At 39.2% G+C, this 15010-nt stretch overlaps 1 pseudogene; it reads right to left on the bottom strand.

The window, feature by feature from the left end:
- Positions 1 to 73: 73 nt before the first annotated feature.
- Positions 74 to 15010, bottom strand: part of LOC136245553 (dynein axonemal heavy chain 10-like) — a 34512-nt pseudogene continuing 19575 nt past the window's right edge.

The following is a 15010-nucleotide window of genomic DNA, read 5'->3' as shown; positions in this document are numbered from 1 at the left end:
ATTAAAATCGAAAAGCGCCATGCCGAGAAAAAGCGGTCTGGCCACGTGAGACTACACTGAATGGTTAGTGACATCAAGTTGAATATTGCATTTAATATCATCATAAAAATATAATTCATGTGACATGTGGTACAATCCATTACTATATACAATGGGGAACAATAACTAGCTAAACATGTGATTGTCATCGTTCAGTCCGTGTTCAGTAGTAGACACACACCTTGTAACACCCAGTGGGAAATATGTTCCTTAGTAGCAAGATCTGCTTCAAACACAAGACCAACTCCCATGGCATTACGACGATCTGATGTGGTGTAAACTGGTGTCCAGAATGTGTTCTAAAGTGAGGAAATGCAAAAACTCACACATTACTATTATAAATTAATTGCTCCTCACTCCTGTAAAAATCTACACACAACATCCACACGCAAACACAACTGCATTAGAACAAGGGCAAGCTAGAAAGAATATTGTAAGCAAGGCACACTTGACTACTCTATGAAGGTTGGTAGTGCTACGATGTGAATTCTCTTCAATGAACCTCACTTGGGCTTATTGATAATTTTATGTTCAGATTTCCTGCCCGCATTGCTACTGTATGTATCACCACCTAAATTTGGCCATTATCATGAAGTTTTCACTATTATTTCATCATTTCAATGTTTAATGATTATATAGAAGATATAAACTAACTTGCTTACATCCCTAGGCACAGAGAAAGGAAGGTTAGATGGGATGAAGACCAATCCCAATGTCAGGAAAAGGGATTAACCCTTTCACTTATCGGTTAATAAAAGATCAAGATAGTCAAATAGAGCATTCGGCTAACTAATAAAACAGTCAGGTGCATATAAATTGTAATGAATAATGAGCAACTCACCCACACTAACTTTCTGATCTGAAACATAAGTTATAAATAAAAATAAATAACTTTTACTAACTTGATTACCTCAATAGTTGCTATGCCACTATAGCATGCACACACACACACACACACACACACACACACACACACACACACACACACACACACACACACACACACACACACACACACACACACACACACACACACACACACACACACACACACACACACACACACACACACACACACACACACACACACACACACACACACACACACACACACACACACACACACACACACACACACACACACACACACACACACACACACACACACACACACACACACACACACACACACACACACACACACACACACACACACACACACACACACACACACACACACACACACACACACACACACACACACACACACACACACACACACACACACACACACACACACACACACACACACACACACACACACACACACACACACACACACACACACACACACACACACACACACACACACACACACACACACACACACACACACACACACACACACACACACACACACACACACACACACACACACACACACACACACACACACACACACACACACACACACACACACACACACACACACACACACACACACACACACACACACACACACACACAAATCAGTTTCCCTTTGAAAACCAGAATTTGCCACTATAGTACCGTATAGTCTCGAATTACGGCCTGGTCGTTTATTTCTTTCAAGCAACTTTTTACCCCAGCTACTAAATGAGACCAGCGACTATACAAGGTCGGCGCTTATACAGTAGAACCTCTCTTAACAAACTCCCCGAATTAAGGACACGATAGAAAAAAACTCCATAATAAGGAGAAACATTTTGGCTCCCACAGGTCTGGTTAATACATTTTTTATCCCTGAAAGAAGAAAACCTCTATATTACAGCAAAAAGGCCAAAAATTCTGGGTCCCAAAATTTCTGTAATAAAGAGGCTCCACTGTATACCTGATCAGCATTCACGAGTCAACTTCATACCTTGGTGTTGTACTCTCCTGGACTCTCCTTGATGTTTCCCTCAGCATATTTCACAGATTCAAGCTTAAAAGGAACTCTAAAACGTTCTTCACTTCATCGTTTATAACACCGCCCAGAATTCCGCCCAGAATTGTTAAAAATAATGACTGCACTAGACATTTATTTGAGACCTGGCATTTATTCGAGACCCGGCGTTTATTTTTTGTTATGATGCTGTATTGTATACCCCTGGCAACTAAACGGGACCAGGCGTTTATACGAGATCGGCCGTAATTCAAGGCAATACGGTACTTGTCTAAAGTATCAGTAGTAAATGGTATAACTAGCTATTTTAAGTAATCAATGTTTGTAAAATGGACAGAGCTGTAGCACTAGCAGCTGGAGATCAGGTGCTACTGTCAGTGTCTATATGACATTATCACATAAACTATGTATACTAATTTATGGACAGGCTTTTATACGTAAAAGTGTGCTTACTTGAAGTTTTAGACGGTGTGCTTCAATAGGAATTATCTGTAATGTTGGTAGTTCTTCAATGAGAACTTTAGGAAGAGACTTCTGAAGACATTGATTCTCCTGGTCCCACATGGCACCTTCTAAATACAGTCCACTAATATAACAACCTGACGGTGCTCTCTCAGACACCTGATCAGCATTAGTATACTAGAAGGTTAACAGTATATTACTAGCAATATGATTAGTAAATGTACACATATTGTATCACAGCTAATACATTCATCTACAATATGGCTACATACCTCAGTGACTGCAGTGTACAAAGTGGACCGATCTAGTGGCCAACCATTCTTCCTACATGTTGCCTGTACCAGTGCTGTAAGATAAGACTCTGGAATGTGTAGACCTGATAGCCACATCACATATGGCTCTCCCTCTTTTACCTAAATGTATATATGTTATGTGTTGATGTGTGTAGATTGTACAACTATACAAACCCATTGTTGGTATTGAGCATTTCTTCTTAAGAAGTGCAGCATCCAATTTCCTAGTGATTTCAATGTGGCAGGAGCTAATGCACGCCATATTGAGGGAAGATGACCATTATATAATGATTTGGATAACTCATCAAGTTCTACACTCATTCCAACCTCTCCTGCCAGTGCCTGTGTACAAATATAACACAATTTGGTTGTCATAAAACATCACTGTCTTTATGAAGAGTTAACCTTCTGAAGGTTGCTCAGAGACACTGACATTCTTTTGATTAACTTGTTAAAACGTTCCAACTCTTGTAGCAATACAATGGTGGTGGGTGATATCACGTCACCAAGCTGCTTTCTGATCACATCAAGTTTGTAGAACTCTGGTAACTTGGACTGTAACAAGATCAATGTGATAAACGTCACTGATTTGCTATGGTGTCTTCTCACCTGTATATCAGAAGCAATGTTGGCAATAAACTCTTCCCTACTAATACCAGAGCCAGATTCTCCAGTTTGAGGCTGCAGTTCTATCAGTTGTGACCACATGTCTTTAGCTGCTCTAGTAAAGTAGCCAATTTCTGCATTAGAGTGTAACCCAAATACTTCAGGAGTGTTTGCCAGTGGTAGTGCCTCAATAGCTTCCACATAAGTGTCCTTGTTGCCATCTTCAGGGATACAGTAATCCACGTCAACATTCTTGAAGAAGTGAAAAGGTTGGAATGTGTCAAATATGAAGTCTCCCATGTATTCATCCATATAAGTCTTCAGTACTCTTCTATCAAAGTCATCAATTGCTCTTCCACCATACATAACCTGTACATTAATGTTGTTAACAAATTGTCTGTACTACATTATGTGTATACCTCTCCTATGAGATATTTCAGGGACTCCCAAGGAATTTTGGTGTCTCCATTTTCATGAGCTTTAGTGAGGTAAGTATTTAGTATATCCATACACACCCGGAAATCTGATTCATTGAAGTCATATGATACATTCCATCCAATCTGTGTAAATCAGAATATGTAGCAACAACACATGTAGCTATACAAAACTCAGTGACAATAAACACTTACACGTGTATAAAATTATTATGTGTTCTACATGTGAATGTTACCTTTCCATACTTTCTCCTCTCTTGAACAACAGCATGGAAGAATGCTAGAGTAAACACAAGAGGTCTGAAAGCTGTATGTGGACAATCTCGAAGTGTTGATGCAGGAATCTTGTGATAGGTACTACGTAAGTTCAACTTTAGTCCATTGGGAGGTTCTGTCACAACCTGACATGATCATTCACACATACAGTAACACAATACTCAGTCAAACATGATGATACCTTAAGTGATCGTTGTAAAATACCAATTGGAAAATCTGGGGTAGGAGCAGTGGTTAGCCAGAGTCTAAAATCAGGGTGAGGTTTGGGCAGTAGCTCTAGAGCTTTTTCTAAGTCCTTCAGCCAACGAACTAACAAATGACAATTCTGCAACATCAGCCAGTGACCCCTTGAAGCAGCAGTTTCCAGTAGTTGCAAGGCTACCTATAAGTGGCAAAAAAATGAAGTTTCTTTCTATTTGTGTCTATGTTGTTAATAACATGGAAAATTAAAAGATAATGGCTAACACAACTCTTTAAGCTAGGACAAGTTAATGGGAAAGTGATCTTGGATTCTTGGCTATGTGTGAAAAAGTATTCATTTACCTTCTCTTGACCCTGTCCCATGGCTAGGAATTTCAGTCTGTTCCCTCCAAATCCCATTCTCTCAGCCAGTTTCCCTAGGTCTCCAGCAGGGTCAGCTCCAGGGCTCAATATGAACACAATGGGAGACAGAGGACTGGACTGTTCAAACACAGACTCAAAACTGATCACAGGTGGTGTGACATATTTCTCTCCCATCCTCTGGGTCACAAAGTTGGTGATGGCTCGGTAGACACGATCAACTCTAAAACATCTCAACAACATCAGTTGCTGCAAGTCAGTGAGATTCCTTGAGTATTTCTCAGGAAATGTAGCAGATTCTGGAGTGTCCAGATCATACCACTAGAAACAAGAACCAATGCAATAAATTATAGTATTTTGCAGATGAAGTGCAATAATTATCACAGCAGCAAATCAAATTTCACACTACAATAAGTGCTCACTTCTTTCCATGCCTTTTCACTCTTTTCCACATCACCAGGTAAGCTACCAAACACATCAGGGCTAATTTCACTCAGCCTTATAATGTCTTCCCAGCCCTGGTCTGGAATCCAGTTATATGGCTTGAGCCGAGAGCTCTTCTCCAATGAGATATTTCCCTTTATAAAGAAATCTAATTCTTCATGTTGTAAGCTCTCCTCTACTTCTTGAATTTTAATTGTCATTTGAAATGAGAATAATAACTTGTGCACCTCAAACAAACCTGTAAGATAAACAATAAGTATGATAAAAAATTAGAGTGACTTTGAACAATATGTTGTGCAAAGCATTCATTGCTACAATTATGTTATAGGTTAAAGCACTGCTGCACGTGTGTATGGAAAATATAGCACAAGGTTGTGTGTCAAGAGCTTCACCTCATGTGCTGTATTAGCCTCTCAACACACCCCCTCGTGCTGTATTTTTCATACACACAAACATAGGTGGTGCTTTAAGTGTTTTGTCATACTTCCTGGTCATCTTGCTTGAAGCGATTTTCTGAATTGCTTTAATTTTTGGTGATCAGACTATCAGTAAGTTATCATATAATCTATTGTAGTCGTGGAATGAACTGGTAACATTAGTTTGGCTAGTTTTAGCGTTTGGCTAGTTTTAGCGTTTGACAGTGTCACACACGTGATCCATCGTGCTGTCTGTGTGGGGTTGTTGCTTTGACTTTCCGTGATCAGTGTTCATGTAATCTATTTCTAGTCATAGAACCAACTTGTAGGATTAGTTTTAGCTATTTAAAATGTCATGTACATGCTGTTTGTTTTCGTAACATTCCTTGCATAACTGTATGACTCATACAGTACAGTTATGCAGCTAATTGGTACAGTATGGAAAATACAGTAAGTGGTGGCACTTTGATCCTCCCACGCAAAGTACAACTAACTTCATGCAAATACTTTAACACTCACCAGTACAAGCATAATTGTATACATTGTGTGTAAGTGTGTCCATGATATTCTTCAGTCTCTTGGGTAGGTGAGAGTCTGGGAGGCTCTTCTTAAGGGAATAGTTGAACACTTCAAGGTAAGAACTGAGGGAGTATTGGTACATTGTGTTGATGGCTGCCATGTCAGCTAGTATGAAGAAGAGTACAGCACCTCTCCTTGCTGCTGGTCTGTAACCATCTCTGAGTTTGTCGATGTCTGCTGATGTCACTTGAGCTTCTTTCAGTTTAGCAAACACCTACATATATAGCAATGTACATAGAATAGACATATAGGTTTTATGTATATACATAATGTTTTCTGTACCTCTGAAGCTTTAACTTTAGTTTCTTCCAAGGTTTGTACCAGTTCCTCATTGTCCAACATGTTTCCAGTAGAGGTAGCTAACTCTCTTAACAAAGTATCCTCTAAATCTTTCAACAGTCGCTTGTTATCACTAATATGAAATAAACAAATGATTATTATGCAATTATAAACTTAAACAGCTCCTTGACATTATAACATTACAAAAACATAAAAGTCTACCTTGTTTCTTGGATCAATCTTTCACGTTGCTCTTCTAACTCTTTCTTCTCAAACCCAACAATCACACTGAGTAGCTGATCTTCCAACCCCTTCAGTGTTACTGTATAGTTGATGATCATTGTTCTTCCAAATATGGCTGGTGTGTATTTGGGGTTGGCTAGTTTAGTATTCAAGTAGAGTTTAAAGTTTGGATCATAATCCACCTCCTTGTCTCCTAGTGTGATGGTCTGACGATTACCAGAACCTAAGTTTGCATGTATAAATATACTAGGAGAACCATATCGAATTCACAACCTTTAATGTTTTTGTCCAGTACAGAATCAATGACTGGATCAATGTACTCATCAACATCTTTAAACAGACATGGAAAACCAAACTTGATGGCAAGTTCTAGTTGCTTGATGAAGTCAGGATCATTAAAAGTACAAATCTAAATAATGAACAGAAGTACATATGAAGTATGGAATGATCATACAGTAACTAACTACCTTTAAATTATTCTTTTCTTCTTTCTTTCTGATCCAATTTAAAGCCTGCTGCTGAGGATCAATACAGAGAGGGTATCTGCTAGCATTTGTGGTGAGTATTCCATTTTGTATTGATAATTCATCAGGTGGTAATGACTCAGATGTCCACTTACTGATCTCAACATCATTTGTTAACAATGTTTCTAACTTGAATGGTTGACTGAGTGGAATCTCACGTTGTACAACATCAGCTTGCCAGTCCTCCACTTGCATTTGATAACGGAAGTCCCATGAGAAGGCACCGAGGTAGCTCAGAAATGAGGACGATAACAAACAGTCTCCTAATAGTCGTACACGTTTTTGTTTCAGCTCTTCTAATTCTTCTTTCCATCTGTGAAATTGTAAAGACACGCAAAGACGCAGAGTACATACAATACAACAGATATCTAAATACTTAACCTTTCCTTCTTATGATCGTAACGCATACATAGTACATAAATACAGCAGTATAATTGAGAAAAGGGCTTATCAGGAATTTACTGCCCCTTCCTGAACAGTAACTGGGATATAGCAGAATGGCTACTTTATGGAAACCCTTGCATGTTTCTATCTAATCAAATAAAATACATAAGTACTCCTCCTTGCAGGTATGTATATATTACCACACAATATGTACACTTCAGGTCAACGTGCTGTTTATGGGCTCATGAAAGCATGGATAGACCCATGATGAATTTAGCAGGCATACAGGTCTCAGACTGACAATAATGTTTTTAGCTAGATATTGAAGGAGCACTAACGTGCCCTTTATGCTTTAAGTGTAAGTATTATTAGTGAACACCTTATAATTAGGTATGACAATAATGTTTTTAGCTCCAAATTCTTCTGCCTATATACTACAAGTTAATATCTATGTTTTTCTTTGCTTAGGTTATAGCATTTGTGGCTACATAATAATAATTTGCTGATGGTTGCATTACCAACTCAGAAGTATAAACCACTTCAAAGCTGACACTCCAATGAAGCAATGATATAATCAAAACTTTGGTTCCACAGCAAATCGATTGCATCATCATGAGTCCTCACTGCAGTTGCTAGCTTTCAATCTCTATTATAGCTAAGGTAAGGGTGGGCATTTCCGTACAACGTTTGCATATGCATTAGAAATTAGCTCATTTCTCCTTGAGAGAATAACGGATTTTAACATGCTTGGTGCCAAATTGTAGCCAATGAACTAGGCTATTGGCGATATAAATTGTGAGTGGTAAAATGTTAGGTACTAGGAGAAAGAGCGGTCTAGGTTTGCAATTTGGCAAACCTAGACCGCTCTGGTTTGCAGTGTTACAAATCAAGGACATTTGCAATCAATCCAGTCACTAAGGAGAATATGGATGATTCCCATTTACAATAGCAGGGAAGCCATCGGGCTACCACAAATCGATACCTTGGGCTGTCAGAAAAAAGGAATGGAACACAAAGGAGGACAAAGGGCAGTGATCTCGAACAGTGAAAAAAATCAACCCCGCAGTCTTAGCCGTTATCGTGTTACGCTGTCTGAAGGCATCAGGCAGGTAGGAAGGCAGTTAGTCAGTCAGTAGACATTTCCATTGAATAAATTTTAAAAACAAAATCTATTGGAAGTATCTAGGGTCGTACTGAAGGCACTTTTGGGCTTGGTTATAACTAACCAATACCACCAAGGGATCAGGAAGGTTTTATTGTGAAGCTGGTTTTTGGGTGATTTTTTGGCCAGAAAAACCCAAATCTCCATGATTACATATATATAGCTATTTAAAAAATCTAAAATTTTCAAAGGAAGTAGGGATTGGTATAATATACATGCTACAAAAAGTAAGGAAACAAGCTCAAAAATGTTACAGCTAGTCAAAAGTAGGCATTAAAGTGAGTCTCATTTTAGCAAGTAGCCGTCTAATCTTGTTTCCTTACTTTTTACTGCTGGATCATTTCTCATTTTAGCTGTAATATTTTTGAGCTTGTTTCCTTACTTTTTGTAGCATGTATATTATACCAATCCCTACTTCCTTTTAAAATTTTAGATTTTTTAAATAGCTAGTTTGTTTACTTATTTGTCTAGGTAGCTAGCTAACTACATTATACTCTTTTTGTTTTCCACATAGTATAAATATCAGTTGAAGCAGCAATCTTTTACCCTTGTATGCAATAAGCGCCTCTAAAATAATTATTGCATTGTCTTTTAAAGCTATTACAGCAACTGTTAAAGGCTTCAGCTGCATTTCTAATGGCCTAAATATAGATGAGTTTACAGTAAAGCATCGCTGGATAGTCCACCATTAAGAGTGGAACCCTCGCTTTTAGAAGTCTGGATCCCGAGGTGGATCCGCCCCTCCAGGACATATTAGCTAGCTACCTCACAAAAAAGCTAAACTGGTATTTAAGACTATATATAAATACTAGAGACAACTCCTTGGGTACTACTTACACACACGTACTCACACTTCATTAAAATCACGTGTTTGAGCACGCCACAACTATTAAGCGCCGCAATTATTAATTATCCTTCAAGAAGAAAAAAGAAGCAAATGAATGATGAAAGCAAACAGCATGATGCAGTCAACAGAACGTAATCGGAACAACAGATTTGTGAATCCGCCGTCATTACCTTAGCTGTCTGAAATTTCTGGAGCCGTACACCTAGCGCAACCAGGTCTTACAGCAGGCAGGCAGGCAGGCAGGCAGGCAGGCAGGCAGGGCAGGCAGGCAGGGCAGGCAGGCAGGCAGGCAGGGCAGGCAGGCAGGCAGGCAGGCAGGCAGGCAGGCAGGCAGGCAGGCAGGCAGATGAAATCCAGGTGAATTTCAAAATTTTTAAAACTCACTGTACATTGAAACATTCGATTTTTCGCTTCGTTTAACCAAGGTACAGCATCATTACAGCAGTACTAATGTATTCTAGGTGGTTTTTTTTCGGTAAAACTTATTGCAGGGCCGTTTTTAAAGGTGCAAAAATTCATGAAACCATATGATTTCTTACCAACCCCTACTATATCGTACTGTATGATATGTAACGACGACGCGTAGTTCCAATGGCTACAAGGACACTTCTCCTTAGCTACGCTTCTCTTTAATTCTCGTAGCTAACTGTCTGCTGCCTGCATCCCACGCATGCCTATACAATGCATACATACATAATATATATACTATGGTTACTGAGTCAGTTCATTACATTTCCCCCCCCCCCCCCCCCCCCTGGTTAAGCCTGCTGCCCCTAGCTGACGTTTCCTTAACCTTCCAGTCCAAGATCCCTCCTGTACTGGCGGTGGGGATGAGTGGGCTTGACTTCTTGGCTTAGTCTCAGTAGGTGGTCTTTTTGACTTATCTGGTGGCCAAACTGATTGTCCAAAATTTCATCAGGGCACCTTCTGAGACAATCTATGGCTACCAACAGTAGATCTGATTCTGGTCTATCCACTCTTCAGATATGAGCATTTTTGTCTGCCAGTTTAACAACTCTGTAGGGTCCATGGTAAGCTCGAGCTAGTTTCCGGCCCTCCCCAGTCTTTTCAGCAGGCTTCAATAGAAACACTTGATCTCCTACTGAAAAGTTAGGTGTTCTGGCATGTTGATCATATGCCAGTTTCTGCTGCTTCCATGCTCTCTTGATATGTGTCCTGGCAAGGTCCCATGCTCAGGGCTCAACCCAGAATATAAACCTAGAGGGGGCGAAGTAAGTTGCTTCGGATTCTAGGGGGGTCTGGGGGCATGCTCCCCCAGGAAAATTTTGAAAATTTAGGTGTAAATATACTCAATTTTGGTGAAATTTTACTGTGATGCAATTGAATATTGACCATTGGATTATACAACTTTGGGATCAATTAAACCTTTCCATTTCTCAAGGCTTTAGGTATAAACCTGGGGGGGGGGGGGCAATGGCTAACCCAGAGGGGGCCTGTGCCCCCCCCTAGATTAACCCCTGCATGCTTCTGTTAATTTCTCAGTTAAATAGATGCCATACTCACGCAAATCAACTTGTGACCTTGCCTTAGCAGGGGTTAGTGCAGCTTCAGTGGGCAACCTGGGATCATGACCATAGAGCAAGTAGAATCCCAGTCACGGCCACCCTTTTGAGTAGCTTTGCTAACATAGTGATTAATGTGCGATTGAATTGCTCCACTAACCCATTTGTTTGAGGGTGGTACGCTGTAGTGTTTGTTTGGTGAATTCCTAGCAGTTGTGTAACTTCTTTTATTAGCCCTGATAAAGTTCCTTTTCCCTGTCTGACAAGATTTTTTTCAGCTGGAACACCATGACGACTCCCAGGTTCTCCCCGGACAAGCCCCCGAATGTAACGACGACGCGTAGTTCCAACAGCTACAAGGACACTTCTCCTTAGCTACGCTTCTCTTTAATTCTCGTAACTAACTTCCTGCCTCCTGCGTCCCGCGTATGCGCAAGAAGACTATACAATGTACACATACTTAATATATATACTATGGTTACTGAGTCTGACTCAGTTCATTACATATATATATATATATATATATATACAGTACTACCACACTGTATAATAATTTCACAAACATGCTTGTATGAGTATTTAGCTACACACAAGTGCACCCACAGGATTTACTGGGCTGATTATCCCCTATTTGCAAATAAACTTCACCCGCCTTTACTTCATACTACACAAATGTACACACCTGACTTTCTCAGAACCCAAACCAGATATCAACTTGTCAGCAGCTATCAGTCGTTTCTCCATAAGTTCAGCTTCAGCCTGTAATGCTTGCTTTTCTGATATGGCTTCTTCGTATTGTTTACTAAGAGCATTCAACTCTTCCTCAATGCTACTCAATTCTTTGTTGATCTTATCCAGCTCACGCTTGCTCATTTGATAATTTTTCTCCAACCTTGCCACCTATGGTATTACCAATAGAAAGATGCACAAGAGGTAAGCACATATACTTGTGTGTTCTACTGTAGTGTATACAATGTTATGAATACCCTATACACACCTTTTCTCTCTTAGGTTTAATTTCTCTGGCAACAGTACAGTAGCCCATGACTGCCTTGACAAACTTATACAAGCCAGCACCAGCTCTACTGATTTCTTTCATACGATCATATTCAATGTCCATCTTCTTTAAGAAAGCCTCAACTTGTTTTACCTGCATAAATGTGTTACATATTTACACTGTACATACTGTATGTAAATGTGCAGCTTACTTGTCCTGAATAGATTCCATCCACATCCAGGGTTGTTAAGGAGTTCAGGAAGTTTGTTTCAGACATCATCCCCTTAGCGGTTTTCCAGCTGACTTCTTTGAAGCCTCTCAACACGACTATGCACTCACACACTGTCTGAACTGGTGGGGGAGGCTTAGCAAATGATCTGCATTACACAGTACACATCATGATAAGTACTTGGAGCTATATACTACATTGACACTTCAGAACAAAGGAAACCACACAGTTATATCCCTGACCACAGGGCAATGTAATGATATTGTCCTGTGGTTTATCATGATACTGTATAGTCTGGTTGTTCTTCCCAAAATTTGTTAAGTATATGTGCCTAATAAAGAAATTTTGTCGTGAGAGTTTATTGATTCAATCTCTTGGAGTGGTGTGATTTGTATATACCAATATTTGGAGTCCAAAATCCTTCATGTGGAGCATGAGTACCATACCGTACTGTTGAACACTGTTTTGCTTGGTAAACATAGTGAAATCCACATTATTGGCACATACCACATAATCTTGAGCCTTGCACAGTTGATAAACCTCTAACATTTTTTCTAGCACAGCTGCACCTTGTGTTGGAGCTTTTGTGTGCATGCACTTCTAAACCATGACTTGGTATAAGAAATTGTAATATATATGTGTGTGACCGGATTTGTGAAACCCCGACACAATCCTGCAAGCTTTATACAGCAAGTATAGGGAAAATAAATTACATGCTCTTAGTTGTAACTTACGAACAGATTGACGTATGGAGCTTAAATTTTCACCATCGTGTTTGCCATGAATAGGGAAATCCGTTACTGGGTAAGCTTGCATTTTTATCACTTTCTTCACTGCATACAAAGGCAAAATTTGTGAAGAAAATTTGATTGCGTACGATCGCTTTGACGTGACGTAAACAAATGCTCATAACTTGTGTACTCTTGGGTCTACTGCAACGAAACAAAGATTTTCCAACTGCTCTTGAGTAGGCGAATAAGATAATACCAGGTTTTTATTGTTAGTCCTTTCCTTCACTAAGAAAGAGGCATTCAAAAAGTTTACGGAATATTTTCAATAATATGCAAACATTTTCACCCATTGTATTCAATGCTTTATACTGTAATTGATTTTTCTGTTGTTGCAACTTTGTAGGGCTGTAACTCTGAAAGTTATTGGCATACGAGGCTGAAACTTTGCCAGAGGGTACACTTGGCTAAGTAGATTAATAAACAAGAATTTGAAAAATGTGTGATTGTGTCGGGTTTTTGCAGATCCGGTCACATATGTGTGCTAACTCTGCGGTACAACCCTGATCACAAATGCCATTGATGCTGAGGTAGTATATTGAACTGTTTAAAGTTTTAGATTGTGGGTTTGAGTTTAGCTAGAATAGGCTAATTAGACTAACTGTTTTCTTGAAGGAAAAAGCATTGTATTGTATAGTTCAGCAACTAGATATCACTAAATAACTGTTTTGACAATGATTGGATCGTTTTTCCACACAACGCATTCCAATTGCATGACAAGACATTCAAGGTCAATAAATCTATACTCTCTACACTTATCCTAATGCCCTAGCTTATCTTTAATGGGTTATAAGACTAAAAATGGTATCACTAAACATGCAACACCTACAGCTTCTGTACAACAGCATTGTACAGGCTATGAACAATGTTCTGCAAGTACCATAGCCCACACTGTCAAACCCACAATCAATCTTTACATATCTTTGTATAAAGATACCTTGTATAAAGCTAATGGAATGAATGCCTTTCCACCTATTTGGTGAGTATGTCCACATGGTATATATTATTTATACTCTTGGGAATTGCCTAGATACATGCCAATCTGAGGACTTGCAGCCCTCAGGTTTTGGAATCTTTGTATTAAGGCAGATCCCTTGTGGCCATGGTACAACTATTACACAATGATTTGTGATCCCTACCTGATTTCTGTAACATCAGACTTGTCAAGATCACTAAGAGCAATTCTAGCCTCCTCCAGAGCTGGAAGAGCAGCAGCTAATGCTTCCTCAGCGTCTGCCTACAGTGCAATTGATGACAGAAAGTGCACAAATAGAAAGTTTGAATAATCATTGTAAAGCAACTGTACAAATACACATGCATACTTGTGTATGTAAGTTTTATAATAGTAATACACATTTAATCACATTACCTTTTCAACAGCAATAACTTTATTTTGTTCCTCAATTTCAATACTTTTAGCTTGAGCCATTTGTTGTTTTTCTTTGGCTTGTTCAGTTTTAGAAGATATATCATTCAACAGTTCCTCACAAGCAGCTGTCTTCTTTGTCACAGCTTCTTTCTGCACCTCTAGTTTTTCATTCAGCACACTCAACTGTTCTGAGGCCTCAATAAGTTTTGTAAGACCTCCACTGAGCCTGTGACACTGTACAAGTGTACACATACAATAATACAGGTTTAGTGCAGCAGCTGCTATACATGTGAAAATACATCATATCCATTCTAACCTGATCAAGGAAGAATTTATCCTTCTGTTTCAGTAGGTCAGTATAACTGTTGATGAAGTCAAGGTAGTTCTTGGGAGTGACATGATTAACTCTACGCCATTTCCGTAGGAATTTTTTACTGTAGTCAGCAACTGATAAGTGTACATATACAATGTGTTCCACTACTGCACTGGTCTTGTCATCTGGGATTTGATCATTCTGTAATACACAAATGTTCTCAAGATGAAATTCTTTTGGTTTGAGACTATGAATACACAGAGCAAGCACTATAGGTCATGTTTTGTGGTCCTATACATGACTACATGTATATATGTA

The sequence above is a fragment of the Dysidea avara genome, chromosome 15 (assembly GCF_963678975.1).
Source record: "Dysidea avara chromosome 15, odDysAvar1.4, whole genome shotgun sequence".
Lineage (NCBI taxonomy): Eukaryota > Metazoa > Porifera > Demospongiae > Dictyoceratida > Dysideidae > Dysidea > Dysidea avara.
The sequence above is the reverse complement of the archived record's forward strand: the minus strand, read 5'-3'. Positions and strand labels throughout refer to the sequence as shown.